The sequence below is a fragment of the Elephantulus edwardii genome, unplaced genomic scaffold (assembly GCF_000299155.1).
Source record: "Elephantulus edwardii isolate Elephantulus edwardi_28Jun2011 unplaced genomic scaffold, EleEdw1.0 scaffold00005, whole genome shotgun sequence".
NCBI lineage: Eukaryota > Metazoa > Chordata > Mammalia > Macroscelidea > Macroscelididae > Elephantulus > Elephantulus edwardii.
The window spans coordinates 37,056,769-37,066,574 of NW_006399755.1; the positions used below are offsets into that span (position 1 = coordinate 37,056,769).

Sequence of the window (9,806 nt, forward strand, 5' to 3'; positions counted from 1 at the left end):
CAAATTCAAACCTCGAGTTGCTATAATCAAGGATGCTTTCGGCAGAATGTTAAATGATCCAGGAAGTATTAAAAGAAGACGGAAGGAATATATTGAGTCACCGTATCGAAAGGAATTGGAAGCCACAGAAGAATTTCATGAAACAACATATGAGCAGGAGCCTATGGTGATGAAAGAAGTTCAGGCTGCTTTGACGGAAATGGCAAAAAATAAGGCTCCAGGAATAGATGGTATACCAATTGACATATTTCTATTAACAGATGCTGCCCTGGACGTGCTCACCAAGTTGTGCCAAGAAATCTGGAGAATGACCACTTGGCCAACTGACTGGAAGAGATCGATATTTGATCCTATCCCAAAGAAAGGTGACCCACCAGAATGTGGAAACTACAGAACAATCTCACTGATTTCACATGCAAGCAAGATTTTACTGAAGAGTATCCAGTAACTACTGGAACAGCACATCAACAGAGAACTACCAGAAGTCCTAGCTGTGTTTAGAAGGGGTCTTGGTACTAGAGATATTGTAGCTGATGTTAGATGGATCTTGGCTGAAAGCAGGGAATACCAGAGGAACGTCTATTTGTGTTTCATTGACTATGCAAAGGCATTTGACTGTGTAGATCATAACAAACAATGGCTGACTCTGAGAAGAATGGGAATGCCAGAACACTTGATCGTTTTAATGTGAAGCTTATACTTGGACAAGGAGGCACTCGTCAGAACAGAGCAAGGGAACACTGGATGGTTCAAAATTGGGAAGGGCGTACGCCAGGGATGCATCCTATCTCCATACCTTTTCAACCTATATGCAGAACAGATTATCCGGGAGGCTGGGCTATATGAGGAGAAATGTGGGGTCAAGATTGGTGGACGATTTATCAGCAACCTGTGTAATGCGGATGACACAATTGACTTAGATGACAAAAATACTATCTTTAGTTTACTGTTCAGATGGAATTTTAGAATTCACAAAGCACTCTTACACATAATATCCTATTAAATCCAGTAAGTAGAGTAATAAAATTCACTGGAGCTCGGAGAATTGAAGTAATTGGTATGTAAAAACACAACAAATATGGACCTCTTTCAATTAATTAGACAGATAGCTATCCTCGAAACTTGCATGTAAATAATTGTTGGTCGGACTCACAGTCTTTGCCTGGTCTAGTTCCCCCTCCTTTTTATTTCTGTTGGTATGCATATAATTATTCATATACATTGTGTTTTATTTGCGTACATAGTGGTTTTTTGTTGTTTGTTTCACACTTTCCTTTATTGACATTATACTTCATACAATCATTCTCACACACTGTCTTTTATAAAAATTATCATCATTATACAGTGCTAATCATTGCTCTTTCTTTTCAGGTCCCTTCCGGATCTTTCCCATTTTCTTTTCCCTCCACACATCAAATTGTGCGACCTGCAATTTCCCCCTACCAATCTTCACCCATTTGCTTTCAACCCTTTTTCCCTTGGACCTCATACATGTTTTACTAGTTCTCTTTCTATTTTTACAATAAAGCTCTTATGCATTGCTTGTACTAATAAGACTGAGTTAATTAACTTAGTATACGACTCTCCAGTCACTCCCAAGTTATGTATAAAGAGGTTGGTAATTACAACCAGAAATGCATAATCACTAGAGGATAAATTAATAAATGGAACCTTGTGAAGATTAAAGCTCTGTGTGCACCCCCCTCTCCGCATAGAGTGTAAAGAAACTCTATAGACTGGGAGAAACATTTGGCAACATCATCTCAGATAAGATTTTCATAACAATATTTACAGAATATTACAGAGGTTCCACAAGAAAAAGATCGATAACTCAATTACAAAATGGACAAAATACATGGAAAGACTCAACAAAGGAAGACATTTGGAGGGCCAACGGACTCATGAAGAAATGCTTAAAATCACTGGAAATAAGAAAGATGCAAATAAAAATCAAAATGAGATATCATTTCACCAATAGAAGTGGCAAAGTTTAATAATAAATTAAGTAATAATGTTGGAGAGGCTATAGAGAGATTGGAACTCTCATACACTGTTGGTGGGATTGAAAAAATGGTACAACCACTCTTGAAGTCGGTTTGGCATTTCCTCAAACAACTGAACATAGAAACTCCATATGGACCAGCTATTCCACTGCTAGGAATATACCCCAAGGAGATTAGAACTGAGACACAAATAGAGATTGTACACCAATGTTCATAGTAGTGTTAGTTATTACCATCACAAGTACATGGAAGTGGCCCAAATTGTAGTACACTGATATCATGGAATACTATGAAGCCCTCAGAAGCAAGCGTTTTGAAAAATCAGTCTCATAAAAACAAATTATGCACAAGACCATTATTGTAAAAAATAGATAACTAGTAAAACATGTATGAGGGTCAAGGCAGAAAGGATTAGAGCAGAAGTCTGGCCTAGTTTTGACTGCTGAAATTGAACTTTTCCAATGATTTCTTCCACAGGTGTAATCATTCTGATTCTTATGCAGTCCTCCAGATGAAGTTAATGTGTAAAGTCACTACTCGTGTTCTAAAATATCATTTTTAAGGCATTTGTAATGAATAAATGACTGAACATACAGAATTTGATCATTAGATTCCTGGACTTATTTCTGTCACCCAGTCCATTCCTTTTTCATTGTTTGCAACTTTTGCAACATTTCAGTCACAAATTATCATCAATGCATCCTATTTGCATGATTGGTCAATTTTGGACTGCAAGATTTGGTAATAAATTTCATTTTCCTCTTCTTTGACTCTAGCTGTAGATGTGTATATTTGAATAATAGTCATATTAACAGGTCTTCCTTGGGTGCTTATGGAAAATATCCTATCACTCAGAACATTGTACTTTGGAAGTTGGAATTGACTTTTTTACTATGAATGTAGCACCATTCTTCTGATTTTAATTTCCAGTATAGTATGTTGTTGTTGTTAAGTGTCGTTGAGTTATAGACGACTCTTAGTGACCCTATGAACGAAAGACCTGAACACTTGTATAACTTAGGTCATTGTTTGTTTTTCTGATTCAAAGTGTCAAAAGCTAGTCCATCTCATATAACTAATGTTTACAAAGATGTTCATACATTCTTTTTCATTTTCCACAGTGAAAAATTTTCACCTGGTGAGTGGATCTTTTTTGTAATTAACTGTTGGTTAAGTCCTTCAACTTATTTCCCTCAAGTGTGATTTTCTATTACAGGCAAAAACTAAATTGCCAGTTTGTTGTATTTTGGGAAGACATTGTTATAAATGGTACAGCACTTGTCTGTCGGTTTGCCATACTGACATAACTTGTGGGTTGCTATCATGCTGAAAGCTATGCCACTGGTGTTTCAAATGCCACAAGGGTTCCCCATGGTGGACAGCTTTTAGAAGAGCTCCCAGATTAAGACAGAGTAGGAAGCATTATTGTCCATCTACTTTTTAAATAACAGGCCTCTGAAAATCATGTGGGGAGTAGAGAAGCACGGATAGTTGCAGTTTTAGAAGTAGACCCTAGATTAGAATTCAATCAAAATGAAGAAAAACCGTGGCAAATAGCCTTTAATAATTTGCATATGGAATCTGTGAAGCTTAGATGTTGGAAAAATAGAAAAGCATGTTAGTATCTGAAATATTATATCTAGTAGGAAAATGTTATAAATTTCCCACTGTTTTTATCTCTAATTATTATCAGAACCTCTGTTAACAGAAATAAGGAGGGCTCAAAGTGGTTTTTAATTAGTGAAATGAGTAATACTAGAGGTACACGGATTGGCTGGAAATGTCAAACAGCATCTTTAGTTTTGCGTGAACAAGTATAAGATTCTATTAAGCTCAATTTTTATTAGTCTTTCACAGGTGCTGTCAGACATCTAAAATACAGACCTGTGTTGTTGTTGTTGTTATGTGCCGTCTAGTCGTTTCCGACTCATAGCGACCCTATGCACAACAGCCCTAAACCCTGCTCTATCCTGCGCCAACCGCACCGCCTCTGACACACCCATCCCGATTACCCCAGTCACCGAATCAATCCATCTCATAGAGGGTCTTCCCCTCCTGCGCTGTCCCTCCACCCTCCCAAGCATGATGTCCCTCTCCAAGGACCCGTCCCTCCTGGCAACATGTCCAAAGTATGTCAGACGAAGCCCCAGAATCCTTGACTCCAAGGAGTAGCTTGGTTTAATCCTCTCCAAGATGAATCTGTTTGTTTTCCTGGCAGTCCATGGTACATTCAGTCCCTTCTCCAGCACCACAGCTCAAGACCTGTAGCCTCTTAATTTATCACACACATGCTGAATGACCAGGGATAGATTATCTAATAAACAAGATAAGTGCAAGATTATTTGTGCTTATTTATTGACCTATCATGAACAACCACTACAGAGTAATACAGATGATAGAAAGAATTGATGCTTTTAAGTTGTGGTGTTGGATATGGGCACTAAATATCCCATGGACTGCCCAATATGTCTTGAAGAGTGTAGCCAGTTTGCCCATTAGAAGGAAGGATGATGAAACTTTGTCTCACATACTTTGGGCATGTTGTTAGGAGAGGCCAGTTCTTGGAGAAAAACATCATGCTCAGAAAAGTGGAAGGTCAGTGAGGACTGTTGTATAATGACCCTCAATGAGATTAACTGCTGTTGACTGTTAACAAAGGACTGTAGTGTGCCAGAGACAATGATGAGAACACAGAATAGAGCAGATTTTAGACCTGCTGTTCACAGAGTCTCTATGAATGATACTTGATGCACGTAACAACAACAGCAACATAAGTCAGTCAGTACTTACCTTGTTTATTAAGTGATATGACCTTTTTATGACCATATTTTATGTGTCTGCTAGCAAATAATTATTTGTGTTGTAGAATTCAGTCTGATCTGAGTCTGTATGTGTTTCATTGAAACATAGAGCTTAGACTTAGAGAAAGATACTTATCGTTCACACCTTCATTAACTGTTGAAGGTATGGTCTATAGCAAGTTGGGATGTTACTCCAAAAACCACATTTTTCTCTTGGTTCAAATTCACTGGTTTCAATTTGGGAAGAAGATGAGATGTCTCCTCCCATTAATATTTTGTCTCAGAAACACAATAGAGATTTGCAACTGAGACAACTGGCGGTGAGTTTGAAGTTGAATTAATAAGATCTACTAGAAAGAAGCTAATATTTATAAATTAATGAATTGGCTTATACACCAATACTGAAGCTTTATGTTTTTCTTTGAGCTGGTTTCTGTACTCTTCTATTGTCTCAAAGCTGATTTTGTTCCTTACTTCAAGATCAGCCTGAATCCATGGCTCTCTGTCTTTCTATCATGTGATTTCTTAAATTTGTTCATGTGCTAGTTTAGGATAATCAGTTAGGGAATTGTGATACTACCACATCCACAGGGTAATACGCAGTTAAATTTCTGAAAAGCATTTAGATGCATAATGTGGTATTTATCAAAGGGTGCACAAAAGATGCAGGTATTGGGAACATTTCCATGTAATTTTCTAGCAACAGTTTTGTAGCAACTTTCTCAGATACTGGCAACAATGAAAAAATATAAGAACTTATGTCAAGTAGGGCAATAGAATATCTGAGAAAATTCCATTAACTTGTGTTTATTTAAATATAAAATGGACTCATGAGAAAAATAATACCATTTTATAAGTAGAGCCCAAAAAGTGGCAAGTGGTAAAAAGATTCACTCCTGAGCCTAATGCTACGGATTTATCTCTTCATTCCCCTCCCACTTCTATCTGGAAATTAATAATTGCATTTCAATGCAATAAGCACTAGAATTTAAACCAGATTTACATTCATATTGCAGGCACAACACTCAAGATTAAAACATATTCACAATGTGCAAGATTTAATCGCTGGCATAATACTCAATAGCTACCTACCATCTTTGTGTAGTATGTGCTCATTCATTCATTCTCCCATTCATTCAATAAGTACTGCTGATTGCGGAGTCTTCTTTTAAAACTACTTGACTGCCATGAATGGAGAAAAATTAAATGGAAAGAATATGCTGTAAAAATATATGTTGCAGTAGAATCATTAATAACTTTTAAATTAAAAAAAAACACCCCAAAAGCCTGAAAAGAAAAAAGGAAACCTGACTATCGTGAATCTCAATGAGATGTTATCTCTGAAAAGCCACTTTTAAAACTTAACTAAATGTTGTTGTTAGGTGCCTTCAGTTTGACTATAAGTCATAGTGACCTTATGAACACCAGTTCTGAACACTGAGCTATCCAGCACCATTCCTGTGATCCCTGTCATGCTCCAGCCCACTGTGCTATCACTGTTGTAAATTGAAGATCTTCCTTTTTCTGACTCTCTAAGCTTTCCAGCATGATGACTCTAGGCAAAGATTTGTTCCTTCTGAATATATGCCCAATAAGATAAAGTTTCACCATCCTTATCTCTAAGAATCACTTTGATTATACTTCCTACAAGATAGATATGTTTATTTCTTTGGCACTCAATACTCTTCACCACCATCCAAAATGAAAGATGCCAAATTTTCTTCTAACATATTTATACATTATCTTACTTTCATATGCATAGAAAATTGAAAATGGCATGGCTTAGATCAAGCACACGTTAGTCTTTAAACTGACAATCCATATTTTTTTTAGAATGTTAGATATGTCAATGATTCCCTCCATGAGAAATGTCCTTTTATCTCTTGACTATTATTGACTTGCCACTTTGCTGATATGGTAAGACTGAAATGTGGAATGTGGAAAAGCAAATCAAACATCTATGAATAATTGGAATATGTCGTGAACAAAGCACTAAGCTAAGAAAATTGGAAGTTGTAAAAACTTAAACCTAACACAGAAAGATTGACACACTAAGCATTAGTAAGTTGAGGTAGACTATTATTGACCCTTTTAATTAAAAAAATCACATAATCTGCTATGTAACAAATGACAAACTGAAGTGGAATGGTGTGGTATTCATCATCATAAAAAGAATTTTAAGATCTATCTTGATGTACCATACTGTGATAGGATACTATTCATACACGTACAAGGATGTCCTGTTAACACAACCATTATCAATGTACTCATCCTTCACAAAAGCAAAAGAAGAGGAAATTGAGGGTTTCTACCAACTTTTGCAGTCTGAAATACATCAAAAAATGTAGTCAAGAAGTATTAATAATAATTAGTAACTCAAATGTAAAAGTGGAAAACAGAAGGATTGTTGGGAAATCTAGCTTTGGTGACAGAAATGGAGCTGGAGACCACATGATAGAACTTTGTGCAATGAGTAATTTATTCATTGCAAATACATCTTTTAAAAACACATAAAGAGTCTTTCCCTTCAGCGTGGTGAGTGAGCTCCGCTATCAGCCACAAAGATCCCGGTGTTGCCATGAGCCACCGCCCAGCCTGGTGTTATCGGTATTGTAAAAATAAGCCCTATCCAAAATCCCGCTTCTGCAGAGGTGTCCCTGATGCCAAGATCCGCATCTTTGACTTGGGTCGGAAGAAGGCAAAAGTGGATGAGTTCCCACTCTGTGGCCACATGGTGTCGGGTGAATATGAGCAACTCTCTTCAGAAGCCCTGGAGGCAGCCTGTATTTGTGCCAACAAGTACATGGTAAAAAGTTGTGGCAAAGATGGTCTTCACATCAGAGTGCGGCTGCATCCTTTCCATGTCATTCGCATCAACAAGATGTTGTCCTGTGCTGGGACTGACAGGCCCCAGACAGGTATGCGAGGTGCCTTTGGAAAACCCCAGGGTACAGTGGCCAGGGTCCATATTGGCCAGGTCATTATGTCCATCCGTACCAAGCTTCAGAACAAGGAGCATGTGATTGAGGCCCTCCGCAGAGCCAAGTTCAAGTTCCCTGGACGCCAGAAGATCCATATCTCCAAGAAGTGGGGCTTTACGAAGTTTAATGCGGATGAGTTTGAAAACATGGTGGCTCAAAAGCGCCTCATTCCAGATGGTTGTGGAGTGAAATACATTCCCAATCGTGGCCCCTTGGACAAGTGGCCCTGCATTCTTGAAGACCTTGGTTATCACTGCCCTGTCTTAGCCTGTGCGCCAATAAATTGAACTTCTGGCTCTCAAAAAAAAAAAAAAAAAAACCCAAACAAACAAAAAACAAAAACAAAAAAAACATAGAGAACAACTACAGACATGAACTTTAGTCTGTTGAACTACACAAAAAGTAGATTGGTTACACCTGTGGCAAAAGCCACGTCAGCAGTCAAAAATCAACAAGAGGCTGACTGGAACTATTAGCTAATAATATATGAGTTCAATTGAAGGTGAACGAAATGAAGATTACTAAGTGTTAAGTATCATTTTTGTACTAGTAATGACACAATAGTCTGGAGTGGAGTGGAGAAATTCAGTTACTTATTTATGGCTACAAAAAGAGCAGTAATCAGTATTCATATGCACCATTTTGATAACTTTGATGGCCTAGTTGGTAGAGTGTAAGCACTGGTGACTTATTAGCATATGCCAAATCAAGGTCAGACAGTTCAAATCCACCAGTTGCTCTGCAGGACAAAGATGAGCAATCTCCTTTGCTATTTACAGTTTTTGAAACTTCACTGGAGGGTCAGCTATGAGTCAGTTCTGAATCCATGCACATAGCAACAACAAGAACAACAATCCACCACTTAGTTACCTAGATAAGTTGCAAAAGTGCCAATTTAGGAAATGACTCTTTCCTTAAGCCTACAGCCTTAATTATTTAATACCAACCACTCTTCTTCATCCCAAACTATTGTTTTGTTTAGGATCTTAATCTATGCTGTACGAGCAGTTTCTCATCTTGCTACCAGAGTTACACTCCAGACGATTGGCACTAAGACAATTCTTGAGGGCTTCTTACTCCACTCCCTCATCCACACACTCCAGTACATTGTAGGGAACTCCGTCAAAAGTGGTGCCTCTCTGGCAGAAAGATGAATCATCTCCTACTATACAGTTTATGTTGTTGTTATGTGCTGTCAATTTGCCTGTGCCTCATAGTGACTGTATATACAACAGTTCTAAATCCTGATCTATCCTGTGCCAATCTTATTGTCTCTGATAAACTTATCCCCATTACTCCAGTGACTGAATCAATCCATCTCATCGAGGGTCTTTCTCTCCTGCACTGTCCCTCCAGCCTCCTAAGCATGACATCTCTCTACAAGGACTGGTCCCTCCTTAAACCATGTCCAAAGTATGTCAGATGAAGCTTCAGAGTCCTTGCCTCCAATGAGCAGCCTGGTTTAACCCTCTTCAGGACAAGCTTGTTTGTTCTCTTAGCAGCCCATGGTATATCCAATACTCTTCTCCAATACTACAGCTCAAAGACATCAATTATCCTTCTATTATCCATAGTCATTGTTCAGCTCTCTGATGCATAGCAAATAATTGCAAAGACCATGGCCTGAATCAGGCACACCTTAGTCTCCAGACTGTCATCTTTGCTCTTCAGTACTCTGGAGAGGTCTCTGACAACAGACTTGGCTTTGAAAACGTTCTGGAAGGTCAGCTAGGAGTTCATTGTTGATGTTGTTGTGTACTGTAAAGACAGACTCGGCTCACAGCTGACCCTCTGGTGGGACTTCAGAGGCAGTTAACCACATGGGAGGAGATTGCCCATCCTTCTCCTGTGGAGTAGCTTATGGCCTTGAACTTTATGTTTTTGGGATTGCAGCACAGCTTCTTGCCACTAGGCCACCAGAGCTCCCTATGAGTCCTTTGATTCATCAGTAATGAGTTGAGCTCTGAATTGTTGGTAGTCAATTGACCAGGGAACTTTCTTCTGAATTTTTTGGCATAGAT

At 38.3% G+C, this 9,806-nt stretch overlaps 1 pseudogene; it reads left to right on the top strand.

Moving 5' to 3' along the window:
- Positions 1-7,382: 7,382 nt before the first annotated feature.
- LOC102864223 lies at positions 7,383-8,072 on the top strand (annotated as a pseudogene).
- The last annotated feature ends 1,734 nt before the right edge of the window (positions 8,073-9,806 follow it).